The sequence below is a fragment of the Trachypithecus francoisi genome, unplaced genomic scaffold (assembly GCF_009764315.1).
Source record: "Trachypithecus francoisi isolate TF-2019V2 unplaced genomic scaffold, Tfra_2.0 Lachesis_group2, whole genome shotgun sequence".
In the NCBI taxonomy this organism is placed as follows: domain Eukaryota; kingdom Metazoa; phylum Chordata; class Mammalia; order Primates; family Cercopithecidae; genus Trachypithecus; species Trachypithecus francoisi.
In genome coordinates, this window is record NW_022681465.1 from 91,953,724 (window position 1) to 91,971,182 (window position 17,459).

Sequence of the window (17,459 nt, forward strand, 5' to 3'; positions counted from 1 at the left end):
ATGTCCTGTCAGGGGAACATATATCCTGCCAATTAGTCATAGAAGAGGGTAGAGTAATTACTTGACTTTTGCCTCAGTGGTTGGGGACCAGAAGAGTACTACGCAAACTATGTTTTTGCTGTGTATGACTGTTCCCTCCCTGTGAAACGTATTTCCCCCAACCCCTGCTTTCTGTTATGTTTGTCCTTTAGAATCCTTGGTACCAGCAGCGTCAGCATCACATGGCAGCTTATTAGACATGCAGAATTTTAGGCTCCTCCCCAAACCCCAGAAGCAGCGCAGGAATGTGCATTTAACAAGATCCCCAGATATTCATACACACATAAAGTTTGGGAAGCACCACTGTGGATCTCAGTTCAAGTGCCAATTTGCTTCACTGATCAATCACATCGGGCTCCTGTTACGCATTCCCAGAAAATGATCTTTCAGAGCTCTCGCTCTGTAACTGTGCATTTATTATGATATTTTTTTCCTATTCCTGTGTATCTTTCTCACTAAACTAGTGCCAGGCTCCATGGCTTATCCCACAACCAATCAATATTTGCCAAGTGACTGAATTAATGTGCAAAATTCATATTTCTATCTGAGCATTTGTAAAGCCAGTTGGCACTGCCCATTCTCCCACCAGTGGTCTCCCTGCCTCAGACTCATCCATGACTGCATCAGCCTTGGGCTCCTCAGCCCAGCTCTCAGACTGGCCCTTCCAGAAGTGAGTAAATGAAGGAAAAAATGACATTGCTGAAAAACTCAAGAAATTTCATCATTCAGACCGTAGTTCCTCAACATCTCACATATCTGTAAATGCCACGGAGAGATTGTGTTTCCTGAGTGCTATTTTGGAAAATATAATCACGACTTTTGTGTGTGGGAAGAAAAGCCACTCCCCAGAGACATTGGAGCAGACACATCCCCCCAGCCCTGGCCCACAGAGGGCATGTTTCAGGAAGGTCTTACTGAAAGAAAGAGGGGCTACAACAGGGCTGGATGGGTGCTGAAGATGCTGAACTCAGGCAATGGAATTGCCTTTGTCACTTACCCTCACCAGGTGTGGCTGTGTGATTGAAATTGCCAGTCTCCCTTGCTGGTGGCGGGGACTGTTTTGATTAACCAAGTAGAAGGTGATGGTTTGAAACTAGTTTCCCAATTTGGGTAATTAAACCTCTACTAAGTATAGCAGGTTTAAAATGAATGTTCACAACATTGAAACAGAACGTGATAATTCTAAAAATACAGACTCCCTTGCTGTGAAAGACCTCTCGGGGGAGAACCAACATTGAAGCAAAACAATGATTTCATCCCTCCTGCCTGTGAACTAATTTATTCTAAGAGATGAGGCTCACCACACTACAGCAAAGGAACCAGAGCTGTTACCAGACACTCAGGAAACTAATCACAGAAAGTCAAACGAAGAAAGGTTTTAAGGCTGAAACTGTCCTCTTTGTGGGATCCTGTCCTGCACCAAATCAGGCCAACCAGCACTTCTTATGTCTACTCAATACAAGATACATAAAACTCAAGTTAGTGGGAAAGGAATTTTCATTAAGTCACTTAGAAAAGAGAGACATGCAAATGAGAGAAACTGACTTTCTTTGAAGAAAGTGTAAGCTTTCTACGAAGCCTCTTTCTTGAATAATTAAATCACAGAGAACCTTGACTCTCTGTGGTCTCAAGAGCAATTACATCCAGTTCTCAAATAGAGCTGTTCCCACATCATAAAATGCCCTGTGCAGTTCCCTCTGTATAACAACAAATGGTCCACAAACCTCCTTCAAAGAGTTGTCCTCACTTGGTGACTCCACTTCTCTCCCTGTTCTCTTTTATCTTACTCCACAGAAAAAGATAAAGCTTGTATTGAGGTCACATGCCTTCATGTTGCTCAAGCCAGTGGTCAGTCGTTTCATATCAGCAGCATGTGACAAGGCTGATGACTCCCTGCCTGAAAATCTTCATTTTTCATTCATTTGGCATTTAGCCCACCATCCCCTCTTTGTTGTACTCTGACCTCAGCAGGGACAACTTTGCTGGAAAAGAAATTTAGAATTTGATTATGTGTGACCTAAACTCCAGTGCCCATGAATTCTATTTTTGAAAGAGTTGAATTTTCAATTATATTTATAACAAAACCGTGTATGTGGAAATGATGGAATAACAGCCTCTTTTTTTCCAAGATGATATGTGCATCTTCAAACCTTTATACAGATAAGCTCTTTCCCTCCATTTTCTAAAACTATTAATTAGCCCTGAGAAGTGTGTTGCTATAAAATATTCTGTGAAGCATTTTCACTTATTTTTCTTTTCTTTCACAGAAAATAATATGGCCCAGTTCCTGGCTTTCAAAGAACTAGAGAAAATCTCATCATTGGTGCCTCCAAGGCTCTTTGGTTGGTTCTGCAATTGTAGGAACCCTTACCTGGTCTCCTGAGACATTCTCCTCTCTCCACAGCCTAGTACAACAACACCCACACACCTGATGGCAGAGTTTTTAGGTGAGCTTCTCCATCTTCTGGCTTAGAGTTACCCAGGAATAAAGAATAGCTCCTGCAGCGCTGAATCCTTCAAATCCCCCGACTAGCCCTTAACTGACTCTTCCTTAGTGAATCTGCAGACTTTTGGATGGGAGACAAATATGCACAAACTATACCTGCAATTCAATGTAAGACAAAGGTTACCTGGTACAATATTAATATGTGCCTGCATTGGAGATTTTGGAATCTTAGGACTTAAAGAAGGGCCTAATTCAATTATCTCGGTTCCAGAAGAGAAAATGAAGGCCCAGAAAAGCAAGTGATTTGCCTAAGATCTCACAGTGACCAGTGAAGGATCAGAGCTAGCCTAGGCTCTCCCATCAGCAGTTAGGGCTCTTCCCAGTGTCCTTACTCTTCTACATGCTACTTGCCTTTCACTTTACAGAGTCCTATCTTCTGCAGGGAAATGAATTGATACAGTCCCCTGTGCTTTGATCTTGGTGTTACAATCACATCTCTAGAGGATTCTTATATACCATAGTATGTTTCTTATATACCATAGTATGTTTCATATTTGGTCATCATTGGAACTTTCTGTCTATCTGTGCTCTTACCTGGACTTCCTTCAAAAGAAATCCATTCATTAACAAATCTTTCAGAAAAAAATGTCTGCAGCATTATCAGAAGTTAATCATTTAAATCTAAAGGATAAAGGAAAAGGTTAGGCATAGTGGATTAAAGAGTTCTTTTTTCAGCTGGGCGCAGTGGCTCACGCTTGTAATCCCAGCACTTTGGGAGGCTGGGTCGGGTGGATCACCTGAGGTTAGGGGTTCAAGACCAGCCTGACTAACATGGTGAAAGCTTGTCTCTACTGAAAATGCAAAATTAGCCGGACATGGTGGTGCATGGCTGTAATCCCAGCCACCTGGGAGGCTGAGGCAGAATTGCCTGAACCCGGGAGGCAGAGGTTGCAGTGAGCTGAGATTGCACCATTGCATTCCAGGCTGGGCAACAAGAGTAAAACTCCATTGTGGAAAAAAAAAAAAAAAAAAGAGTTCTTTCTTCCAGCTGAAGATAGTCAAGGGGGTTATTTTCTACTATCTTCCTTGGAAAGGTGAGCATTCATTTGTTTCTCTGGCACATTAACATTCTCAACTAAGGTCAGTGGACTGGTTAGAACTACAGGTCTGATTTTCTTCAAGAGAACCCTCAGGATTTCTGATTTTACTTTCTTCCAAAGGAAATGTGTATTTTTTCTTCAAGTAATGATCTTCAGGGGTATATTCCCCCTAAGTAATAGGTTAGCAAATTCTGTGAGCTTCAGAACATCAACTTTATCTGTGCCTAAGTCTCCAGATTTTCATAATGAACAATTTTGGTGATTTCTTGGCTACTAAACTGCTTTTTTTTTTTTTTTTTTTTGAGGCGGAGTCTCGCTCTGTCGCCCAGACTGGAGTGCAGTGGCCAGATCTCAGCTCACTGCAAGCTCCGCCTCCCGGGTTTCCGCCATTCTCCTGCCTCAGCCTCCCGAGTAGCTGGGACTACAGGCGCCCGCCACCTCGCCCAGCTAGTTTTTGTATTTTTAGTAGAGACGGGGTTTCACCGTATTAGCCAGGATGGTCTCGATCTCCTGACCTCGTGATCCGCCGTCTCGGCCTCCCAAAGTGCTGGGATTACAGGCTTGAGCCACCGCGCCCGGCCCTAAACTGCTTTTTACATGAACGTGTTTGATTATGGGGAAACTAATATTGCAGATGAACAAAAATGAGATTTCTATCCCTTTCCTCCAATTCTTTTGGCCTAAACATATCTCTTTTACTCCATGAAACACAACTGAAGACTAATTCTTTTGCAATGCTGAGGTGAGCCTTCCAGCCCCAGACCTGGCCACACCCATCAAAAAGACTTTTTTATTGATGTATTTAATCATTTGTATATTTATGAATTCTTTGGATTATTTGTGCTTTCTCAAGGGATATGTCACATTTATTTCTTCATACTCACAGACCTAGCATAGAGTAGTTAGTCGGTAAACATTTCTTGTGTTAAATTGTTGGCTTTTCTTCACTTTTTATGGAATTTAATCTTCTGGCTCAAAAAGGAACCTGAAATGGTCTTACACTGGCCTGATTATACTGTTCCACACTATATGTGTAGAGTAGATATAGGCAGAAGGCAGGGCCTATTTATGCTTCTGAAACAAATGTAGTGAGCATGAATTTGTTTCACAATCCACAGGTACCTGAAATACCACATTTCTTTACCTTTTACAAATCTAATTCCAAGTGAATGAACCTCTCCCATTCGGGCTGACAGAAAACCCAAACTCAGTCATTCTCTGGCCACCATCACCAAGATGAGAAGACTGGGGCTTGTGAAACCTATTTGGGGAAGGGCCTCTGGTCTGTCCCACAGTCTTGAATCACAGAACCTTGAAATACATTATCCACCCCCAAGTGATTTATTCCATGGTGGGTGATGCTGTTGCTCACTGCAAAACATATTCCACTGGAGTCTTTGCTCTGCCTCTCAAAGCCACAGTATTTATCTATAGGTACCACAATCAGGGATCAGCACTCCAACATCTTTCATGGTTAGACTTCTCCCCTTCAACTTTCTAGTCCTCCCTAAACATCAATCCAGTGAAGTAGCTCCAGAAGCACAGATCCAGGTAACAAAAGCATCTCAACTCTCTCCTGGGACAAGGGACACTCAGACTTCTGCAGAAAACCGTCTAGCTACCCTTCAGTACATATGGATGGAGAATAAAGACAGAGAAAATAAAAGAGAATATATACATATTTTTTATCATTTCATGCCACCACAGAATAAGCTGTTTTCACTGGTTACCACATTCATGCTTAAAGATTTGGTAAATACAACTATAAAATTATTTTATAATAGAAAAAAAATGTAGGAAGGTTTTTTTTTGTTTTGTTCTTTCTTTTGTTCTTTTTTTGGTCATTTGGAGATGGCAACAGAGAAATTGGCAGGTTCAAGAATTTATACACAAAGGTGAAAGGCTTTTTGAAACAACCAGAGTTTTCTTTCAAGTCTAACTTCTAACTAAAGAAAGAGCAATTCAAAGAATTGGAGACAATTAATGAGGAAGATGTGTGGCCAGGAAAATTATATTTCAGCAGTATGAAAGGGTTGATCTGCTTCTCCCACCCCACAATTCTCAAAATAATGTAAACTATCATCTTTTTTTAGATGGGAAAAAGTCATGTTCACAATAAGCCGACTTCATTTCCTCCTGTTTCAGCATCTGTTTTCTTGACCTGTCCTCCAATTCCGCATATTTGAACCAGATTGATTGAGGGACATTGGGATGATTTCTAAAGTCTTCCTGCATGGCATCTCACAGTTTTTCAGATAAATTAGGAAGTTAGACTTGAAAGAAAACTCTGGTTATTTCAAAAGCCTTTCACCTTTGTGTATAAATTCTTGAACCTGCCAATTGCTCTGTTGCCATCTTCAAATGACCATAACTCATTCATAATCTAAAAGTTTGTATAACTTGAGGATTTTTCTAGGATAAACTACATAAAGCACACTCTTAACTTCTAAAATTTGACGAGTGTTTTATGCTGTGTTTACTTTTTCCATGGGAGCGAGAAAGAAATCTAGCATGTCTGACACTTTTAAGAGTTGTGCTTGTTTCGCGTTCTGAATCCAATACAAATGTTGAAAGTTCAAGAGAAAATGCTTAAAAGGAAGTGGTTAGGAATGTCTATTTATACCACAGATAATTAAATTTATATTACACGTGATATATAATAAATATCTCATGTATAACTGTTAGAATGTAATTAGTAAATTTTCAAATAGGCATCTATTTTCAATTTTAGCTATTTTAAATTTATCAGTATGTATTAAAAGATGGGAAATGAGTTGTGAGATATAATATGTTATTCGTTTTTTACTACACTACCCTTTTATAAGCAGAATGTCAGCTCTTTGTTTATTGTCTTCAGGGACGGGTACATTGAGGCAAAAAGCAGACAAGTTCTATGGGATTCGCTGGCACTGATTTCCCAGGGTGGCAAAGTGCTAAGAACTAAACCTTTAAAGCTAACAAAATGTACTGATGTCTTTACTAAGTATCCAAGACCAACAAGAATTTCCCATCTCACCCTACCACCACCCAGAAGAGGAGCACAGAGATGGGGGAGAGAGTGGCTGCATCTGGCATCCAGCCAGAGGAGTCCCTGCAGGGATTCTGGATCCCTCTTCCTCCGCCCTGCTGCCCTTCCCCCTCCACCCCAGCATTTTGGAGAAGAAACTGTAATGATGCAGCTCCCTCAAGTGTCACATGAACATAGTGGAAAGAGCCTCCGAGGTAAATATGCCATGCAGACAGAAACAGGCAATGGCTCAACAGCAATGTATGAGGTCCGACGACCAGGACCAAAGGGAAAAACAATCATCTCACCGGACACCTGCCCAGGACCAGATGCATCATCTCCAACATTAGCTACCTCCAAAGAACCTGGACTCAAGGTGTGAAATAAAGGTTAATGGGAAACTGCAGGAGTCAAAAGGAGGGGGCAGGATTGTTGAGGATTCAGGCCGTTTAGAAATGAAAGTTTGGATCATTCCCCAGACAAAGAACCCTGACCATCTAAGGGCAATGGAAATATAGAATAGGCAGTAGAAGAAGGACACCGTAGACACCAACTATAGCCTCTCAATCAATTACAAAAATGAGAACTCTGATAGTTTTGTATCTGAGTGTATTTGTATATATTAACAATTTTCCTTTTTCCTTTTTCTCTCCTTCTCATTATTTTATGAAAGCTTTTGAATGTAAACTCTACAATTTAGCCTTTAGGTAACAGAATATTCAGTGGGACTTGCATTTGAGGAGTATTTAAGACAGCCAGCTGAGACTACGATGACTGTTGGAACTGTGTGTCTCCTCATTTGGGGAAAGGGGTGAGAACTCTGCATTTCTCTGAAGAACAGAGTTGACTCTGTGTTATACAGAGTTCAAATATATATATAATCATGCATATGGAAGCTAAGAAGCCAAAGGAGTTGACTGAGACAGTTACCAATATATTGCCTCTCAGCTCCAAATCCACCCTTCTTTGCCCTGTTCCATGATATTAATCTGGCTCCTTGGTCAGCCAGTGCAATGTCATGTGCTGTTGGTAGAGTGTAGAAAAGACATTACAAGGTATAGCAAAGGGGTCAGGTTCAGTGGCTCAGGCTTGTAATCACAGCCCTCTGGGAAGCAGAGGCAGGAGGATCACCTGAGGCCAGGAGTTTGAGACCAGCCTGGACAACATAGTAAAACCCCATCTCTAGTAAAAATACAAAATTAGCTGGGCATGGTGGCACGCATCTGTAATCCCAGCTACTTGGGAGGCTGAGGCAAGAGATTCACTAGAACCCAGGAGGCACAGGTTGCAGTGAGCCGAGATCGTGTCATTGCACTCCAGCTGGGGAAAAAAGGCAAAACTCTGTCATAAATAAATAAATAAATAAAATAAAATAAAACAAGGTATAGCAAAGAAAGGATCATTCCTTCTTGATTCTTCCTGGTTCTTCTTACCTGTGGCCGCCACCAGTGATATATGGGAGAGTCACCCTACAGTGAGTTTCACCAGCACCTAGTGAGGGCTTCCTATTGAGTTTTATTGTCACCAAAACAGGCAATTTCCTTGCCAGCAGTATGCAGGAGACCCAGCGGTGACCACCTTCCAGTGGGTTTTGCCAGCACCCTAGAAGGCACTTTTCTGACCAGAGTGCTGATCCACTGACACCCAACAGCCAGCACCCAACTCACCAGGCCTGGTCTATGGTACCTCAAGGAACTTTTCTATCCTGGGGACCACAGCCCCATCCTCTCCAACAAGATCTGAATCTCAGCCTTGAGGGGAAAGGCTGAGGAGAAAGACCCTTCCATGTTTGTTCCTTTCTTGGGTATCCTCCCTCAGTCCTAGAAGTAGCAGCTCCTCCCTATGTTTGCTATTTCTGTGTTATTTAGCATGTAATTTACTCCTTTTGTAGTTAATCACATTTTACCAGTTAATTATTCTTTATAGTAAATGTTCCCTCTTTGAATTACTATCTCTCACCAAATACTGACTTCTATATCCTCGCCAGACACTGAGTGACACAACCCCCTTCAGAAAAGAATCCCTTTCCCCCTGCCTTCATGATGAAAACTCTTAACAAATTGGGTATAGCAGGAACATACCCTAACATAATAAAGGCCATATATGGCGAGCCCACAGCTAACATCGTACTGAATGGGGAATAACTGAAAGCCTTTCCTCTAAGAACTAGAATAAGACAAGGATGCCTACTCTCACCACTCTTATTCGACATTATACTGGAAGTCCTAGCCAGACTTTCTCTTTCCAGAAAGAGAAGGAAATGAAAGACATCCAAACTGGAAAACAGGATGCCAGCCAGGTGTGGTGGCTCAAGCCTGTAATCCCAGCACTTCGGGAGGTTGAGGTGGGCAGATCGCTTGAACCCAGGAGTTCAAGTCCAGACTAGACAACATGATGAAACCCTGTCTCTATGAAAAATGCAAAAATTAGCCAGGCATGGTGGCACACACCTGTAGTCCCAGCTACTCAGGAGGCTGAGGTGGGAGGATCACTTGAGCCTGGGAAATAGAGGATGTGGAGAGCCAAGATCACACCAGAGCACTCCAGCCTGGGTGACAGAGAGAGATTCCAATTAAAAAAAAAAAATGAAGAAGCCAAATTGTCTCTCCTTCAGATGACATGATTTTATGCATAGAAAAACCTAAAAACTCCACCAAAAAATCCTCTTAGAACTGGTAAACAAATTCAGTAATGTTACAAGACACAAAATCAATGTAAAAAAAACATTGTGTTTTTATACACCAGTAGCCAACTAACTGAAATGAAAATCAAGAAAGCAACCTCATTTATAACTTCAAAAAATCCCCAGGGATAAATTTAGCCAAGGAGGTGGAAGATTTATACGAAAAACAAAACAAAACAAAACAAAAAACACTACACCCTGATGAACGAAATTGAAGAAGATACCAAAAAATTGAAAGACATATGCCCATGAATTGGAACAATTAATATTGTTAAAAATGACTATACTACCCAAGGCAAGCTACAGATTTAATGCAGTTCCTATCAAGATACTAATGACATTCTTCGAATCAATAGAAAAAACGATCCTAGAATTCATATAGAACCATAAAAGAGTCCAAATAGCAGCAATACTCAATAAAAAGAACAAAGCTGAAGGTATCACACTAACACATTTCAGAATATACTACAAAGCTTTAGTAACCAAAACACTATGCTATTGTTATAAAAACAGATACGTAGACCAATGGAACAGAATAGAGAATCCAGAAATAAATTCATATATTTACAGCCAGGCAATTTTTGACAAAGTTACCAGGAACATACACTGGGGAAAGGACTTTTTTTTTCAATAAATCATGCTAAGAAAACTGGATATTCACATGCAGAAGAATGAAACTAGACCTCTATCTCTCACCAAGTATAAAAATCAACTCAAAATGGATTAAAGAATTAAATACAAGACCTGTAACTATAAAACTACTAAAAGAAAACATAGGGGACATGCTTCAAGATATTGATCTAGGCAAAGATTTTATGGCTAAGACCTCAAAAGCAGAGGCAACCAAAACAAAAATAGACAAATGGAACTACAGTAAACTAAAAAGCTTCTGCACAGGAAAGGAAACAATCAATAGAGTGAAGAGATAACATGTACAATGGGGAAAAAATTGCTAACTATTCATCCAACAAGGGACTAATATCCAGAATATACATAGAACTCAAACGACTTGACAGAAAAGAATCAAATAATCTCACTAAAAAGTGAGCAAAGGACATGAATAGATGTTTCTAACAAAGAAACAAATGGCTAACAGGTTTAGGAAAAACTGCTCAACATCACTAATCATCAGGAAAATACAGATCAAAACCACAATGAGATACCATCTCACCCCAGTTAGAATGGTTATTATCAGAGTCAAAAAATAACAGATGCTGGTGATTATGTGGAGAAAAGGGAACTCTTTACGCATTGTTGGTGGGAATGTACATTAGTACAATCATTACGGAAAACAGCATCAAATTGTCTTTAAAAACTAAAAATAGAACTACCATCTGACCCAGCAATCCCACTACTGTCCATCTATCCAAAGGAGAGGAAATCAATAAATGAAAGGGATAACCATAGCCCCCAGATTTATTGCTGCTCTATTCACAATAGCCAAAGTATGAAATCAACCCAAGAGTCCATCAACAGATGAATGGATAAAGAAAATGTGGTATATACACAACAAAATACTATTCAGCCATAAAAAATGAAATCTCGTCATAGGTAGCAACAGAGATGGAATTGCAGGTCATTATGTTTAGTGAAACAAACCAGGCACAGAAAACCAAGTATCACATGTTCCCACTCATATGTGGGAGCTAAAAAGTTGATCTGATGGAGGCAGGGAATAGAATGACAGATGCCAGAGACTGGGAAAGGGCTGGGGGGATGAGGAGAGATTGATTAATGGGTACAAACATAGAGTTATGTAGAAGAAATAAGTTCTAGTGTTCAATAGCACAATAGAGTGTCTATAGTTTAAAAAACTATATTGCATATTTCAAAATAGCTGAAAGAGAAGATCTGAAATGTTCCAAACACAAAGGAATAACAAATGCTTGAGGTAATGGATTTTCTAAATACCCTGATTTGATCATTATATATTGTATGCATGTATCAAACTCTCACATGTACCTGATAAATATGTACAAATAGCATGCATTAATAAAAATAAATAATAAGTAATAAACTTTAAAAACAATCTCCTTTAGAAAAGTTCTAATTTTTTCCACAAAAATTGATAGTGTTAAAAAAATTATAGCACCTCAAACAAGACCTTTCACAAAATAGATGCTAAAAAAATTCATTGAATTTTTGCCAAATAATTATAATTGTAAAATTTTCCTTTTACAAGGCTGTGAAGAAATTGGAATCCTCATGCCATACTTACTGGTGAGATTGTAAGATGATGCAGTCACTTTGCAAACAGTCTGGGAATTCCTCAAAATATTAAACAGAGTCACTCTATGACCCAGTAAGTCTATTTCTAGATATGTACCAAAAGAAATGAAAACATAATGCCACACAAAAACTTGCTCACAAATGTTCATGGCAGCATTGTTCATAGTAGCCAAAAAGTGAAAACCATCCAAATATTCATCAAGTGAGGAATGGATAAATAAAGATGTGGAATACACATATGATGGAATATTACTCAGCTATAAAATGTAAAGGCACGTACATATGCTACATGATAAATGTGAAAGCATTATACTAAGTGAAAGAAGCCAGAGCCAGTCACAAAATACCACATATTGTATGATGCCATTTATAGGAAATGTCTAGAATAGGCAAGTCTATGAGGACAGAAAGTTGCTTAGTGGTTGCTAAGACTGAGGGTACAGGGTGGCAAGAGGGAGCTGCCAGGAATGCAAAATGCTAATGAATATGAAGCTTCTTTTGGGGTTCTAACATGTTCTAGAATTAGATGGTGGTGATGTTTGCACAACTCTGTGGTTATACTAAATGAATGAACTGTACATTTTAAATAGATTTAAATGTATGTAAATTACATCTTAATGTCTGGGTTTTTTTAATTGCCTTTTAAATGTGGCTTTAGTTCTGTCTGTATATTTCATGAAATGTATCAAAGTAATGCTAAAATAAAACTGATAATTTAACCCAATGAATCACAAAATCTTTATTTTAAAAAGTTTATCTGGCATTTTCTGCTTCATTTTATTAGCATTTAATATAAATTGTTTCGAGAACATCTGAAAGGATAGTGGATGGTTTTTCTCAGATGTTTTATAATAGACTGTTACATAAGACTGCCTGAAGGGCAGGCCATGATGAATGCAATGTAATGTGCAATAATTCAATTCTGTGTTAAAGACAAGCTCCTGCCACATAATAAGCAGAAAAGTGTGATGGGAAATGCCAAGGGCTGTTCTGGTTCCATGTCTAGAAACAGGCACTAGAGCTTTGGAAGGCACCCTTACCTCTCTGGGCTTCTCTCATCTATGAAATGAGGCTGTTGAGGCACAGGTTCTCAGAGCACCTTTGTGGCTCAAACATTCTGTGAGTGAGGTTCTGTTATGTAGATGTTAATATTATCTTATAAGTCATAGGAGGAAAGGCAAATATAGGTGAGTTCTAAGCAAAGTTAGTAAATGGAAATAAATTTTTGACATTGAATACTGAAGTATGATGGCTTTGAAGGCCATCAAATATGCCAAGGAGGACAGTCTCTCAGCAGTCAGGAGTACTACCATTCTTCAGGGAACAAGATAAATAGATATATAATTTTTTACTATCACCTTTAAAATCAAGACTTTTGAATGAGTTTATAAAATTGTAAATACCGTTATTAACTATATTTACTGCCACTTTTCCTAAGAATAGTAACCATTCCTTTAAAAATAAATAAATAAAAGCTTCTACAGTAATTCCCGGTTGAAAAAGAAACAGGCACTAAAAAAAAATAAAATAAAATAAAAAACAGGCAATTTAGAAATAATTAAATCCTTTATATAGTTTTCTTTCATATTACTCGTGTATTCTTTTTCTTTCTGAGGATGTTGCCAAGCATTTCATTTCGGGAAAAATACAGAAAAATGCAACTTATTTTTCTTTCTCATGTTTCTCTTGGTGTGCAATAAAAGACTCCTCAGAAGAGTTTTCCATTATACCTCCAAATATATAAACTAAATCTCATTCTAATTGCTAGTTACATTAGCTAATTTCACATTTAAATCATGTTGATGACCTCTTATCAAGGTTTTAAAAACTGCTTAAGCAATGTTTGCTTTCTTCAATGTATTGTAAGCACTTAAGAATTTTAAAAACTTAATTCTTCAAATTTCATATTTATTTGACTAGTATGTAAAATGATCAGGTACTCAGTGAATTAAAATCCTCTACCTGAAAAATACAAAGGAAACTAGAGCTTTAGCCTTCATCTAAGTAATAGAAAAATTAATATAAAATGAATAAAATTATAAATATAATTATATATTCTTATAAATTAAGATAAAATTGGGCTGGGTGTGGTGGCTCACATCTGTAATTCCAGCCCTTTGGGAAGCCAAGGGGGGCAGATCACTTGAGGTCAGGAGTTTGAGATCAGCCTGGCCAACATGGCAAAACCCATCTCTACTGAAAATACAAAAATTAGCTGGATGTGGTAGCGTGTGCCTGTAATCCCAGCTATATAAAGTACATATAGAATATTTGATACAGATATAGAATATAAGATACTATTACATAAAGATACAGAATGCTAGATACAAAATGGACATTTATTTAAAATTTTTTAAAGTGACAATAAAATGCAAACTTAAAGAGGTGATAAAGATGACTAATGGTGATAAAGATAACAAACACTCCAAGATCTTTAGAAAAATAAAATATTGTGTTAATTAGCTGTCTGACACGTTTTCAGAATACTTCATTCGTATAGTTTTAGCTGACTACTCTTTGATTATCTTGTCATATGACAATGATTTTTTTCCCAAAATATCTAATTAAGAATTATCTCTTTTTTCTATTGTAAGTTCTGTTTAATTCTCAGTAAATATTATGGGGTCATGATTTGGAAAAAAGCCATTAAACACTGTTGAATGACATATGGCTCATAACAAAAGATGACAGTACTTACCAAAATAAATAATGTGGCAGAACTGCAGCTGTGTTGGCCCTCCTGCCCCCTCTGTTGACTGTGTGCAAATTAAGTTCTTCTTCATTGCCATGTCCATCTCCTCAATCCTTTTTCACCTCCTGTTTGAAAAGACCCTGGTTATCATAAACATCTTTATGTCTTCTGTCTTCATTTTTATTAATCATATTTTTTGGTTGTCTTGATTCTTTTTCCTATCTCCATGATTTTGAGCATTAGTTTTTAGTTTGTATTGCCACACAGTAATAGAGTTTTTGATATTTTGAAGCTTCTGCTAGCCTTCTTTCTTTCCGTGTTTGTTTTTGGCTTTCCCTAGAGATACTCCTTTTGTATCTATAGTTCGTGGCATAGTGAATAATTCTTAAATACGTAACATATTAGATATATATATCTTATATATCACATATATAACATATAAGATATAATTAATCTGAAATCAAAGCATACACAAGGGAAGGAGTTAGCAAACACTTTTGTAAAGGATCAGATAGTAATTATTTTTGACATTGGGGGCCTTATATTACAGTCTTTTCTTTTTTTTTTTTTGGATGTAGGATCTCACTTTGTCACTCAGGCTGGAGTGCAGTGGCATGATCTCAGTTTACTGCAGCCTTACTTGACCTTCCAGGCTCAGGTCATCCTCCCACCTCAGCCTCCCCAGTAGCTGGGACTACACGTTCACACCACCACCTCCAGCTAATTTTTATATTTTTTGTAAAAACAGCGTTTCACCATGTGGCCCAGGCTGGTCACTAACACCTGGGCTTAAGTAATCCACCCACTTAAGCCCAGGAGTTAGTGACCAGTTAGTGATCCACCTCGGACTCCCAAAGTGCTGGGATTATAGGCATGAGACATTTGTGCCTGGCCACAGTCTTTTTTTCAACTACTCAACTCTGCTTTTCTAGAACAAAAGCAGCAATAAACAGTATGTTAATAAATGGGTGGGAATGTGTTCCAGTGTAACTTTTTACAAATAAAACAGTAGGCTGGATTTGATCCCCAGGTCAGAGTTTGCTAATCCTTACCCACAAGAAATGCAAATGCATTTAAAAGTGATACTTTACTGTGTTAAGCTACACACTTATTCACATTAATTACTCTTAGCTGCTCTTATAATAACTTTTACTGCATACATTGACTTATTGGTGAGTTTTATGAGTCGGGTCACTTGAACACTTTCTTTGGTTGTTTTATCACATTGCTGGCAATAGTGTTTGCCGTTTCATCTGGAACCACAGGATTTTAGCAGGACACAGTGCCTCTGAAATGCTAAAACATAATCTGATATATAGGAAAGCATAAAACATATGACTTCACACATACACACACACACACACACTCAGAAAAGAGAGAGAGAGATGTATGCATACTGTTTGTATTATGACAGCATGTTTGGGCCCTACATGGAAATTCAGATACATTCTATTTTGTACATTTTCCAGCAAAAAAAAGAAAAAAACAGTATGATGAATTTGTAGCTTTTATTAGGCATCATCAAACATGATGATAGGAAAGAATTTCCAATTTGAGTAGAAATCAATGAAAACAATTTTACAAGCTTGAAAATTGGAATTGCTTTTCAATTTTCAGAAGACTGACTTCTGGCTATCTACATTTTAAACTCTGCTACACTGCATACACAGTTCTGGTGCTAGACTCTATATGATGCAATTTGCATCATACTAACATACTGGCTCTCTCCTTTCCTGTTACTCTGCTGGTGGGTTGACACAGTGGGCAATGTTACTGGAAGCCATTCCAACATCATTCTAGCCAGCTATCTACATTAGTTTCCTATGGCTGCTATAACAAATTACCACACACTCCCTGGTTTACAATAATATACATTTATTCTCTTACAGTTTTGGAGGCCAGATATGTGAAATCAGTTTCATTAGGCCAAAATCAATGTGTCAGCAGGCTACACCCCCTCCAGGGGCTATAGAGGAAAGTCTGGTCCCTTGCCTCTTCCAGCATTCCTTGGCTTGTGGACCCCTCCTCCACCTTCAAAGCCAGCAGTGTAGCATCTTGCTTCAGTGGTCACATCTTTTTTTGTCACCCCTCCCTCTTATAAGGACACTTATGATTGCATTTAGAACCCATCTAGGATAACCTTGCTGTTGCGAGATGCTTAGATGCTTAACTTAATCTCATCTGCAGTCTCCTTTGCCATTTAAGGTAACATCCACAGGTTCCAGGGATTAGGACCTGGATATCTTTGAAGCCACTATACAGCCTATCACACTAAGTTATACTATCACATAAATATCTCCCACGTAATCCAAACTAAATATATGTCAAATTCAACCTCCCATCAGCTGGATTCCAACAATGCCTATGACCACTTCACAACCGTAACCCAAAGGGAAGTATGATCCAGAAGTCAGAGTAGAAAGAACAATATTAACTAGTTGTAATTAAAATCTATTACTTTGGTAAGTTTTACAAAATCTAGAACTTTGTTACATTAGTCCAATTAATCTCCACAATGCTCTTAGATCTCATAGATGAAGTACCTTAGTTTTAAAGACATTGCAAAGGTTCCACACAGGAACTTAAAATGGAACCATACAAATAAGTGAGCGTCTAACTAAAGCATCAGTAGTTTCACTTTAACCCTTTATTTACATCTCTGGGGGTTTTGGGGGGATTTTTTTTTTGTTGGTAATAAATGAAAAATATTGCATTTGTGGTCAATGACATCTCTATGCAGATTTTCCGGTACATTTACAATGTTATGCAAACATCATCTCTATCTAGTTTCCAAACATTTTCATTACCCCAAGGAAACTCTGTACTCATTAAACAGTCACCCACCACATTCTCCACTCCCCCTCTTCCAACCCTCATCAACCACTAATCTGCTTTCTGTCTCTTTGGATTTACCTATTCTGGACATTTCATATAAATATAATTATATAATATGTGATCTTTTATGTCTGGCTTCTTTCATTTAGCATAATCTTTTCAAGGTTCTGCCATGTTGTAGCATGTACCAATACTTTTTCCCTTTTTGTGGCTAATAGTATTCCATTGTGTGGATACACCACATTTTGTTTATCCATTCATGTGTTGATGGGCATTTGAGTTATTTTCATGTTTTGGCTATTATGAACAATGCTGCTGTGAACATTTCATGTACAAGTTTTTGTTTGATCACCTGTTATCAGTTCATTTGGGTATAAAAGTAAGAGTAGAATTGCTGGTTCATATAATTCTATGTTTAATTTTTTTGG